Source organism: Sprattus sprattus (assembly GCF_963457725.1).
Source record: "Sprattus sprattus genome assembly, chromosome: 3".
NCBI lineage: Eukaryota > Metazoa > Chordata > Actinopteri > Clupeiformes > Clupeidae > Sprattus > Sprattus sprattus.
Window position 1 is genome coordinate 36,092,592 of NC_137922.1, and position 14,040 is coordinate 36,106,631.

Consider the following 14,040-nt stretch of genomic DNA (forward strand, 5'->3'; position numbering starts at 1 on the left):
GATGATCCCCCTGGTATTTTTACCGCGTGGCAGCACAACGGCGCAAGGCTCTCCCCTCTCTTCGCTCACATGACCACCTGCCAGACAGACGCATCAATCATCAACGTTTTCAGAGGCGATTAAAGATTACCCTTGGAACAGGGCATCCAACTGTGAGCTGTTAAAGTTTGTGGGTATCTTATGGCCCTTCCCATTCCTATTTTATAAAATAAATAACCAGATGTTATCTACAGTGCCTGTGCAAACATGGCGCAGCAAAATATGGATGGAAGTGGGATGGAAGGCTGAAGGTAAACTGGGGTGAGATTTGGGCTAGATTCAAGGACGTGAAGAAAAGTGTTGTCTGAGCACAGCTTCTACAAGTAATGCCCATATGCCCTTGACAAAAAGTCAACGCTAAGTTAAGCCGCCCTTTGTGTCACTTGTAATGTAAACTCAATTGTCAACAAAATGTGCCAATAATTTTTCAGCATATTTGCTGTACACTGCACACACAAAATCATACAATGTGATACGCACAGCTGAAAATAAGATGTATTGAGACAATATGTCTCAGGGATGCACAAGATGATGCCCAATTTGGTACTATTACACAGCCCCGTGCTCATCATGGACTAAGGAAATGCATACACAAGCGTTTTTTTACCCTTACCCTGGGGAATGTGCCTCACTTTGTTTATGTCATATATAAGCAGGCTTGTTTAGCTAATGCTAGCACTCCTCAGAATAGCTTCTGCTTCTAGCCGACAATCTCTCGATATGTAAGGGACACTTCTGCATGATGTCATGCCGATCATACCAAAGCACATGAGGATATCCCAAAGATATATACGCGTTATACATCTTTCTAGCATGAAGGACATTCCAGTGGCAAAACAATCTCTTGTGGGATCAAGTGCTATGTGTTTATGACCTCCACCTGGCCAATTTTAGCTGTAAATTATCACCACTGCATCAACATGAACAGAAAACACGTTTAAGATGGGCGTGAGTACATGCCGGTACATAAGGTTAATGCACACTAGTGAGTCCAGAAAGACCTCTTATAGGAGAAGAATGAGCTATCAGCTGACGGAGAGGGTGAGGTGACTTACACATTCTCACACAAAGACACGTACTTTCTCTGTCACATACCTCTCTCCCGTCTCTCTCACATACACACATGCACACACATACACACACAGGCACTTTCTCTCTCTCACACACACACATACACACACACAGACACTTTCTCTCTCTTACACACACACACACACACACAGCATATTGCATGTCCATATCAACAAGGTTAGTATGAGCCCTTAAAGGTAACATCTTAGACTGAGCCGTAGGGTTCAGCACAGGCTGAGGTGAATGCGCTTGCTGAAGGTTGTGCACCCTCCTGAAATGGAACTGAACAGTTAAGTACTGATGATGGGTCTCAGCCATCCACCTGGGCTCTGCTAAGTCCTGCTGCCAAGTTTGTGGTTTGCCTGCCAGTAGCTGTAACTTTGAATGATATCATCTTATATGTGTTATATGATCATCATCATTTAATATTTCACAGTACAGATGTAACTAGTTAAAGCAGGAGTAGGGAGCTTCTGTCTAAAACTAGCTGGCTAACTACATAAAGGGCATGAAGAACCTTGCGCCACCAATAGCCCAGTTTTGTAACATGGTAACTGGTGTCTTCTGGCAACAGAGTTGACAGCGTTATGCTGAGAAAGCGGTTCTTACATTTCAGCAGGGTGTTCCCTCCTGGAGCACAGAAGTAAACAGTGCATATCCTTCAAGGCTAATGGGAAGGAAAGGTGTGTTTATCTGTCCTTCATCTGACCATATACCAATGTCATCAAAATTAATTGGAAGATACAGAAACTAGTTGCCTATAAAACCATAACTGAAAAAATGGAAAATTGTTTCATAGTGTTGCTTTAAAGTTAACATTTAACCACTTGTTTTGTATGTGTACAAGTCATGGTGGAAATTTTTTCTTACATTTTCTTAGCTGTTCTTACATCCCAGAACATGTCAAACATCCTCTATCTATTGCCTCATGCTTGAACTAGATAGCCCGTATGGCCTGGGGCTATGGTTTTTAGGGATGGTTTTCTCTCCTGTTATTTCAAAATGTCCTGGCATCACACAGGTGAAATGAAACACATGAGCTGCGCCAAAGGGTAGCTGCCGTTGCCCCGAGGTTGAAGAGAGTAGTGTCTCTGTGTGTGTTTGTGTGTATGTGTGTGTGTGTGTGTGTGTGTGTGTGTGTGTGTGTGTGTGTGTGTGTGTGAGAGAGAGAGAGTAAGAGAGAGAGGAGAGTGGCAAGCCTCACGTCTCCGTCTCAGAAACATCCAAGCAACAGCTGGGAAATCCTGACTCCTAATTCCCTGGAGAAGACCATAGAGGTGACTCAGAGAAAACACATGCACACACACACACACACACGCACACACGCACACACGCACACACGCACACACGCACACACACACTGGCACACATGCAAATAAACAACCGCAGACAGATATACACACATAAACAAATACACTCGCTAATCATGCTGCTATGCCAACTACAAACCTTTACTGGGAGCCTTTTCACACTCCACCACATTCACACCAAATTCACACACAAACATAAACACTCTGCCACACACACTGTTTACATATTCTCCAAATGTATCACAAATCCTTACGGGAAATCCCTTCCTATATAACATACACTAACATATGATGTCACCCCCAGCTCACATAGTTGCTTTGAATCCTCTGTTGACACAAAACATTCAACCCACAGGTACACATATATTCACACAACCCTACACACACACACACACACACACACACACATGCATGCTTGTCTTTCTGCTATACAGTTAAACCCACAACCCATGTCCTCACTAGATTCATCCCAGGCGAAGCGTGTGTCAGTGAAGTGTGTGTCAGTGAAGTGTGTGTCAGTGAAGTGTGTGTCTGTGAAGCGTGTGTCTGTGAAGCGTGTGTCAGTGAAGCGTGTGTCTGTGAAGCGTGTGTCAGTGAAGTGTGTGTCAGTGAAGCGTGTGTCAGTGAAGCGTGTGTCTTTGCATGTTGTTCAGTGGAATCAAACACGTGGGGAACACCTCAAGGGGTAATGGGGAGGATTCAGAGTAAGTTGCTCTGGTCCAGGCCTCTGCCCTCAGGCTGTGTGGATAGTCTTGACCTGTCTTCTTGTGAATGAAAGCCGTGCGCCACGGCCAGGTCAAAAGGTTTATGGAGCTTAAACAAAAGGGTTCTTCTGCACTGAGGTGGAAGAGTGGTTAAGGTTTGGCTCATCATTAACCTGTGACATATAAAAGATGGAGAGAACACACGTGTGTGTGTGTGTGTGTGTGTGTGTTTGTGTGTGTGTGTGAGCGTGTGTCTGTCTGCTTGTTTAAATTCGTATGCGCTTGTAGACACGTACTGAATCCACACCTAGTGTGTCACATCAGGGCATAAACAAAAATAAACGGAGACTTGAAAGTTGGTTCCTTCCTATAAACACAGACGGTAGTTCACTCGAAATCCACTGGGCAGAGTCCCAGGGATAAACAGCCAAAGACAACATAACGTAACTTCTGACAGATTCATCGGACTTGTGTGCTCCTGTCTGCAAGCTTTGTTTTTAGGTTTTCATGACAACCAACCCTGACACAGACCCCCCCCCCCCCCCCCCCCGCCATCACCACACTACCACCCTGCCACGCTGTCAGAGATGTCACCTGACACGCGTTGGATTCCCTACAACTACCCCAACCCCACCCCCTCTCCCCCCCTATCTCTTGCTTTAGCCCATAACAGGGCAGTCACAGAGGGGGGAGGACACAGAGGCAGGAATGTCACATGGCATAATTTAAGAGCTGTCGATAGGTAATATATAGGGTTAGGACTTTTGTGTGTGGTATGGAAAAGGTGTCTGTGTGTGTGTGTAAGTTATCTGTGTGTGTGTGTAAGTTATCTGTGTGTGTGTGTGTGTGTGTGTGTGTGTGTGTGTGTGTGTGTGTGTGTGTTACGTATTATGCAAGAGGCTGGGAGCCCGAGCCTCCTTTTGATGGTCATTTTCCACTATGAAGCCTGTGTGGGGGGTGTGTGCTGTACTGCAAACCGATATGAAGCCCTCCACTGCCACTGCTTGGGCAGCCAGTATACTAACAGGAGGATACTGGGACCCTAATGAACACACATTCAGTTCAAAGCTAATGATTGATCCGAGGAAGAGGGCAAAGCTGTAGTCCATGGCCACCACATTTTTAATGTGTTTCTTTTTCAAACGCACTTTACTAGACTTATTTACTTGAAGTTATCAGGAGTCAGGGGCATCCGATCATGTCACCAGTGTCACTAACTGTGAGCTATACTGTGATATATAATTAATAATACACATTTATAATGGATCATAATGGACAGCACGTTTGAGTAGCAGAAAATGATGCATGCTGAGGTGGTGATGAATGTTCCATGAAAGCTGAATCCTGAATAGGAACTTTGTGGAATGTTGAAAAACATTTTCCATGGAATTTCCTTGACAGGTTCATTCCACTTGAACCCTTGATTTTCCCCTCAGGCCACTTACCTCACATCTAACGTGTTAGTTTAGCTTCTCCTTCCTCTCGTGCCATCGGCTGCCCTCAAAACTACCCCACTGGCCTCAATCTGGCCCGAAACTAGGGAGGGGGTGAAAAACACCTCGACCCCTGAGACAATGGCCGCATTCCTCCCAGCCTCCACCGGCCCACTTCTCCAATAGCACCAGCACGGCAGCCGTCCGCAGCTGTGCAAATAAACCACCCAGACGTCCCGCGATTCAGCCCTGGCACCGGCCACTCTCCTTCGGGGTCACTGAACCGCTATGGCCCCCGAGGGCTGGGGCTTTGACCTGCTGTTCCTCCTGGGGCCCGGAGGTGCGTGAGTGTCCACGCCGCCAGGTGTCTGTCCACAATGCCTGGGCATCCCGTGCACCTGACTCAGGGGTGGGGGTGGGGGTCATCCCTTGACCTGAAAAGAGTAGGGCTTTTGGGGTTTGGGAGGGTCAGTGTTTGTTGGCTTAGTGCTTGTCACATTACGTTTGGGTTCAGAGTCATCAGTTGAACCTCTGTAATGCAGACATATGTAGTCGCTCATCAGTCGGAAACAATTATCTTTCAAATCTGTAATGATTCTACAGCAGGTAGTACCTTTAGAGATCTATACTTATAATAATATTTTCATCTGGAAGACAACACTGAACAGCACTTCAAGTGTTTGTTTCAAATCAGAATGCTGTAATCAACATTATTAAATAAAATTAAGCCTCCAAAGAAAAATTATATTCATTCAAAATTAAAAGTCTGTTTACTTTACACTGAGTTGGACAAAAGACCATCATTGGACCTCCATGTTAGGACACTGTTCAGTGCATGACTCTTGGAGGTCCTATAAATATTGAATAGGCACTGACCGGCCACCTATCTCAATCCTGTGCCATCCTCCATACTTTTGGGCCATGCTTCAAATGACAGATCTGTGTGACCGATGTGCCCCCCCTCCAGAAGGATCTGGAGATGTTACTGGAGGTCATTGTTAACTTGGTCAGATAAGGCACTGCTAAAGCTACCCAGCACACGGACACATTCAACCATAAACAAAAAACAAAATAACAAATCAAAACAAAATAAACTGAAAAAATAAAATAAACAAACTGGACCTGAAATGGAAAATATACGACCACTACTTCAGTTTTGAACTTTTCATGAATGTGAAATGTGATTATTGTGGAGAAACAGTGTGCGATACAATGCATAATAGTATGTGCAGTATTGTGTAATGCATTAGTGACCAACAAACAGTATGCGATACAATGCATAATAGTATGTGAAGTATTGTGTAAGGCATTGCTGACCAACAAGAAATAGCTGGTCACATGAATGCAATAAACGAACCCTCACATGATCACTCACAGAATGAGCCACGAGTACACACACTTTATGCAATGCACTGCATCAATCACTTGAACAATGCAGACACATGGACACTCCACACTTTAGCCTTGAGGATGGCCTTAACAATTACCTGAAGCATACTGGTCAATTTGGCAGAAAATTACACCGATTTTGTTCCATTGATTTGAATGGGCCACCCCAACGTTTCGGAGGTGGTAACGGGTTTTGTGGTTCTAATTCACATCTATACATTATCCTTTACATATTCTATACAAAAAGATCCAAGCCTCTAATAAGGTAGGGCCTCACACCCTAGCTGGTCATAAGACTTCCAGATCAAATTACACACATATTGCCGGCCATACCCACCCATCACCCCACCCCCACTCTCTCTCACTCTGACCAGTGGGCCAACTCTTAAACAGTAGGCATCCAAGCATTGTTTTTTTCACATAGCTGACCTTTTCACAGTGATAATGGCGTTATGGGATAACTAAGTGTGTGTGTGTGTGGCCCCCACTGGTTCTCTGAATTGGGTACCCAAAGGCCAGGCACAAAAATAAACGCCTTACATAAGAGCATGACTAGATCGAGTTTCCCCGGTCCTCGGTTCCGAGGGCTTTGGCCAGGAATCTCTGAAGACATGTTTTCCACTGATTGGGGGGAGTTGAGGACAGAAACTAGTGAAACAATACCCATCCCCACCCCAGGCCTGGGATCTGGCCATTCATTCCAGCTGTTGGGTCCGGAGGTGTCATGGGCTTAACTGTACATTTATTAGGGTTTAGGGATATTAGAGCTTATTAGGGTTTGAAAGTCCAGCCTAGCCTTAGGACGGAAGAAGGATATTTTAAGTGATTATGTAACACGTTTTGAGCCCTGACTGAAATATCGGCCACAGTAATTAAGTTAGCAAAACGCTAGCTCCAACCAGATGCCAATTTAGCCATAGAGCTACTGTAGACTTGAGCAAATGGCTTTAAATATGCCTTATTTTATCAGGGTCTGAAATGTCCCAACAAAAAGTTTGAGGTTGAACTACTGTGAACTATCCATTGACCATTAGGCATTTAAACCTTTCTGGCCTAGGAGTACAGCACTAATCATGAACTCACTGGGCATCTCTCACTGAATGCTCTTTAAGTGACCTCTTAAGAGTCCCTGTGCAGTAGTGCGCTCTGCTGTTGTGTTGCATGTGTACACATGCGTGTGATACAGCGTGGTGTTCATCGCATCCTTTATTTAGAATGATAAAGATAGGCTAAAATACCTGACTTATTATTTAATCATACCTCTAGCATTAAAGTTATTCAGACTGTTGTCTTGTGCCTGTGAAGCAGCTAGATGGTATGTGTGTGTGTGTGTGTGTGTGTGTGTATACAGTATGTGTGTGTGTGTGAGTGAGAGGTGTGTTTTTACTATCCAATCAGCACTCATAGCAGGCCTCTATGCCAGGTTGAAGGGTCAGTGTTTAGCAGTTACATATATAGCCACTGTTGTGCCTACCAATTCCAAGAAATCCAACAAACATGGCACTCAGGTTAGCGGTGGGGGGTGGTGAGGGTATGCCCCTCATAAGTTTACAAACATATGCCCCCAATGGCACCACCTACCCAAACCCACCGCCCACCTGCCCCTCATCTGCAGAGAAGGGTCACGGGGGATAGGACAGTGCTTGGATAGAAAGCCGAAGTAGAGTCATTAGTGCTTAGTGTCCCAGTGCAGCCTCCGTAAGGGTGCCCTTTAAGTCTCCTATACCACCCTTGCCCTAGGAGTGCCCCCCCCCCCCCCCCTCCCTCACCCCAAACACATCATGTACAGAGTGTCCTGTGTGTAGATCTGTGTCAGATATGCAGATAATGTATTTACTAGCGGATACGATCCAGGGCTCGTGTGTCCAGAGGTCTCGGTGGTATTTTAATGGATTCGGCAGACCACCACCGCTGGTGGAGTGGCTCTCATATATAGGGCAGTCTGTCTCATTGGTGCCCTGGGGTGAGGGTCTCTCTGTAACTGGTCCTGGCCAGCAGCCCACCCTCAGCACCTGGCTGAATAGGGGAGTTAAGGGGCTTAGAGCAACTGGGCACTGAGGCAATCAGCACCTTTCTCCACTACCACGACGTCCATAGCTCAGAGTTACTAAAGACTGGTATGTGCATACGAAATACTTAATACTTCATGTTAACATCAATATGGTATATCTACAGTATATTATATTATATTATATGAAACCTATATCTATTTATACATCTATATACATTTGTATGTACTTTATCATTAACTGTATATATGTGCATTTATCTATCTATCTATCTAGCTATTGACCTTAAGGGTGTACTGGAGGTGGCATATAGGCATGTTTATTTGACTCCAGGGGCCAAATCTTGTTTCTGTATCTACTGGCTGTGCCCTCTTTGAAAACAATTCCTTAAAATTATATTAAAAATGGCGGACGTTGTTCATCCACATGTCGTTGTAGCATATTCTTGCTTGTTACGTACGTGTTCTACAGAGCCTACACGCATACTGAAATCCAGAGGGTTCCAGAAGGTTCCCCATTCAAATCAAAAGGTTCTGGCACGTACGCAGGGGTAAATCCTTCTGTGCAGGGACATTAAGTTCCACTTGCCACCCCAAAAAGACTTGGCCCCCATGAGCTGAACAGCACGCTATCTATTTCAGGGCTAGTGGTAAGTGGACTCCCCTATGAGTGAGGTTGGGCCAGAGACTACCCCCTTTCACATGCTTCCCTGTGAAGTAGTTCTCTGTTTTTCCTTAGGATGTCTTCCCAAATGAGGCGAACTGGCACACAAACAAGGTGTTAAACATTAACTTGACTGTCTGTGAAGAGAGAAGAAGAGCTATTTCAGCATGTCTAGACGAGTGAGAATATGCATGTGTTGTTTTCTATAGCTTGTAATTAGTATTGAGACCTCATCATGTCCCTAACCTACAAAACTGATTCAATGACATGTGGAGCACTGTGTGGGTGGGAGAGGATAGGCTTGGGTTTGTCTTTTAATCGTACTCTCAGATCATTGGTATGAATAACACACACACACACACACACACACACACACACACACACACACACACACACAAACACACAAACACACACAAACACACAAGTACAGACACAAAAATTAGCTGTTACAATGGCTGGAACACATGCACCTCCATGCTTTCAGACACAAACATACAGACACGCACACACACACACACACGCACGCACGCACACAGACAACAATCATAACAAGGTACACACACACTCCCATGCTTTCACACGTGCAGACACATGCTTTATTTAAATCCAGCACTCAGATTAACAGCAAAGGGATCCAATGTTTCCAGAGGTGAAGTATAACCTTTTGTCTAGCTGTCAATATTTTCTTAGGTAGGCCCGCCAATCCCAATTAACCACTAATAGTTAGTTTGTGCACATGCCCAGGGCGGTCATACATCAATATCACCAACGTAAACACATAAACTGGCTCACTGGTATCTGCATGTAAGGGCTGGTATTTGATCAGTTTCTCAGAGAAGGCTGTGTCCATATATAGGTGAAAGGTGAAAATCATAAGCTTTAAGATCTGTTAGATCAACGATTTTCGTCGACCTATGCCTGACATCATTGACATCACTGGTGTTAGGGATGTTATTAATCACATCGGGAGAGCCACTTACATAGTCACATCTTTTGGTAGAACCTCTCTCACAGCAGTGGCTTTTAAATCATCGATACGGTTGTGAACTGCAGTATAGTGTCCTTTACACATATTCCAGCCATTTACAGTATGGGCAACTGATTCTAGCTGTTGGTCAGAATGCATTTTGTGGTGTGGTTTGTGGTTTTTAGGGTACCATAACACAAGGTTATATCAGCACATGTCCGGCCTTAACGGTGAAGCCGAGATGTCCTCCCCTACAGCAGCATCTCTATACATAGGGAGCCACACAGAATGGTCAGCAAAGCCGAGAGATGTCTGATTTCCTTGCATCTTCAGTCCAGTCCAGTTCAGTGTCTCCACCTGTTCTATGTTATGGAGATATTTCCTTGCTGTTGTGTTTTAGAGTGTATGTTGTGATCCATTGTGGCAGACAGTAGCTTCACAGCGACAGCTGGGTCTGAGATCACTGCGTCAGATACCTCTGATGCCATTGGTGAGTTTATTTTTGTCAATTTGAACTGAACTGAAAGCCTGTTACACAGGTCACTTAGGTTTGGCCAATCTGACCTGACTCCAAAGTCAGAGTCTCTGGAGTGGATTGGTGTGCGGACCCTTTGGTTGATTTGGTGCATAGGCCCTGTGGTTGATCTCCAAATAATCTCTCAAACATGCCCACACACTGCTCTTTAATGGGGTGAACTGAATGGAAAGGTCAATAAAACATGACTTCAACACTTCAAAAGCCACAAATACGGTACAGCACTGGCGTGTACACTTTGTAAACAACCTAAATTTAGTCTAGTGACTCTTGAAATATATCACCACCCTAAATATAGTGAGGTAGTGACTGACAGCGTCTATAAACACCCTAAGTATAGCATTGCACTGCCAGTAGTTCTAAATGTTATATTACAATCAATAGTCATTAACAGCCTATGTGTGCACATGCAGGAAATCGTGAATGATATTATTTACAGACAGCATCAAACAGCTGTCAATGGGGCAACTTCTCTACAGCCTTAAAGCCACTGTGAGCACCCTCTTAGCAGCATTACAGGGCTCAGACCGCAACTGTGAAGTTAATGAGTGTCTCTTTGCAGTTCCTAGGATACAGGCCACAAACAGGCCCCTCAGGCAAAAGATAGTATCTATGTCGAAAAATGGCCACGGTTGTTAATAAATGCTCTTTGTGCAGGAAATACCTTGTCTGTTTTTATCACCTTCTCTCATCACCAGTAATCTGCCAGAATGTGTTTTTTTATGAAGCTCCAGGTCAGTGTCATGTTATGTGTTTACCACTTTCATTTTCTTACTTGAGCAAAGAAGGAGAAGGAAAGGAACACAGTAGGGCTGCAGTACTTTGATGCTTGTATGGGTAATGACAATAGCTGAATAGCAGAGACCGTAATTTTTAACAGTTTGAGTTTTGGTTATATTCATCACAGCAAAACAACCAGATGGTAATGAATGCTCCATATCACGTAAGAGGATACATCTGGTCAATAAATACTAATGTCCAAACTCCAATGTCCCATTCATTACAGATGTTTGGCAAAAGCAGGAAATGTCAGTAGCTAATTTTCACCAGCAGAGGGAGCCGTCCTCCCATCTCTACCAATGTGGACAAACTGGGGGCTAAATTAACTGTAGGAGACTCAAGAAGCAAAAGAGACTGCCCAACTGACTGCTCCTGCACAAAGCAGTCCATTTTTGACTATCAAGAAGCCCTTTCACACCATTACAAACACACACAAACAGGCTCACACACATAAATACACACACACACACACTCACACACACACACTCACACGGACAGAAAAGAAAAGGAACATTTGCAACCTGAGTGATGAAAGTGATGCTTAACACCACTACCCACAGCACTCCCTTTCACACACCTTCATGCGCACTTTCTCTCTCATACACACAAACACACACACACTTACACAAACACACACACACTTACACAAACACACACACACTTACACACACTTACAACAAACACAAACACACACACACACACACACACACACACACACACACACACACACACACACACACACACAAACACACACACACACACACACACACAAACACACACACACACACACACACACACACACACACACACACACACACACACACACCTACATGCACACCCACAAACATCTCAAACACTAAAAGCAATGGCACATGCTGGTGTCTGGGTGAGAGTGAGAATGTGCTTGTTTTATTGGGTCTCAAACAGACGACGCCAGGCCCTGTGGAGTCCAACTGGACCTTTCTCTGACCTCTCACCTCATCTCATCATCTCACTGCCCCTCCTCATCTGACCCTCTCACTGCCCCTCTCACTGCCCCCCCATCCTCTCACCCCCTCACATCCCCTCCTCATTTCACCCTCTCACTGCCCCTCCTCATCTCACCCTCTCACTGCCCCTCCTCATCTCACCCTCTCACTGCCCCCCCTCCTCTCACCCTCTCACTGCCCCTCACCCCCTCACATCCCCTCCTCATCTCACCCTCTCACTGCCCCTCCTCATCTCACCCTCTCACTGCCCCTCCTCATCTCACCCTCTCACTGCCCCTCCTCATCTCTCTCTCCCCAACCCTGGATGCACAGCCTTCAGGGAAAGAACCATGTCTGGCAGCCCCAGCCTGGTCTAATATTATGTAACAGCACTTGTATAGATGGAACAAATCATGGAGCTGGAGCCCCCTCTTGACCCCCGGGCTCTCTTTTGAAGAATGAGACAAACATGAGCCACAGCTCAATGGGGGACACAGGGCTCTACAGTGCGAGTATTTCACTCGCATATGCGCCTAAAAATAGGTACGTGCGAACTTGAAAAATGATTTACGAGCACAGTGTGCGAGTGACAGACAGTTGTCAATACAGCGCCAAAAAGTGAAGCATTCCATTGATTTCACATGGAAACAAGTGACAGTGTTGCGACTGATGTGAACATATCAAGATGACGCGCTGAACTTCCTGCAAATGAGAACGACGATTCGCAACCAATGGGCCAGAGCCATATAAAAAGAGAGTACCGTAAATCCTCAAATAGTGGCCGGGGCTTGTATTTACTTAGGCTGCACAGCGCACCGGCCTTTATTTGGGGCAGGCTTGTATTAAGGGCAGGCCTTTATTTCTTACTTATCTTCTGTTATAGAATTGAATTATTTAAATAATGAGCATAATTGCAGTAGGCTTTGGAATTCATTGCATATGCGTTCAACACTTCCTGGCTGCACATCGCGTTGCGCTTTAGGTCGGGGTGTCAACGTAAAAAATAAACATCGGCGTTATGGTCTCCACTGTCAGTCACGGAGGAAAAGATTTCCAAAGCCTTGAATTTAATGTTTTTCTAGACACTATTATACTTATCCTGGACTGAAAACATTTATTCAACGAGCTGGTTTGATATCCAGCCTAACTTTCTTTCTACCTCCACCTGCTAGTCGTAGCCTATAGCATTCCTCTCGGGTCAATGTCAAACTTCTTTGCTGCTTTTTCTCCCGAATGTTCTTCAGCAATCACCATCTCTTTTAATTTAATATCAAAGTTACGTAAGTCTACTACTGCTTTATGATCCCTTCTGGAAAAAGTAACCTAGCCAACTAAAACGTTACAGATAAACAACAGTAGGCTATACGATACGTGCATTTAGGCTAAACATTCGCCTAGTAGTCCTACGTGGGGAAATTTCTTTTTTTATTGCAAACAGCCCATGAGATAAGCCAACAATATTATATAATATAAATATTAAACATGAGGAGAACATGTATTCTCATATATTTGAATGATAATTCTGTTAATAAAGTATTGCCTTAAATTATTATTTACATTGATTTAATTGGAATTCAGCTGTAGGCATGAGATCTGTATCTTGGAGACTAATTGCATCCACAATTTAAGTACTGCAAGCTAGACTACTATGTAGTAGACACAACAGGAGGTCCCTTGGCCTGAGAAGTGAAGGAGTTTAATGTGGCTATAATATGGAATTTTAAATGTGCCTAAAACTAGACAAAATTGTAATGAGTTTTCGAAAACTAGACTGAAACTAAGAAGGATAACTATGACTAAATGTGACTAAAAGTAATATGCATTTTTGTCTTAAGACTGAATCTAAAATATATGCCAAAATGAACACGGAGATAGGGGACCCCTTCATCTGCAATTAATTGTTGCTAGCTCTAATCAGATGTACTAACTAGGCTTATAAGGGAAGACTAACTTTGTATGCCAACGAACACCAATAACTAGAACTAATTTGACAGACTATAAACCAATGTGATACCTACAGTCTAACTCTAACTGCATTAAGTCTAACAAGCTATATCTTACAATAAACTTTAAGTTAAGCTGGCTATGTAAGATACTACTAATAACAATTGATAAGAGGTCAACCAAAGCGTTGTATGAACAAATGCAGTAATTTGATCAATTTACCAGCCA

General features: G+C 44.2%; 1 protein-coding gene across 3 annotated transcripts in view; it reads right to left on the reverse strand.

Moving 5' to 3' along the window:
- Window positions 1–14,040, reverse strand: part of prkg1 (protein kinase cGMP-dependent 1) — a gene marked incomplete at its 5' end in the record, with an annotated part of 141,921 nt that overhangs the window by 5,348 nt on the left and 122,533 nt on the right. The window lies entirely within an intron of this gene.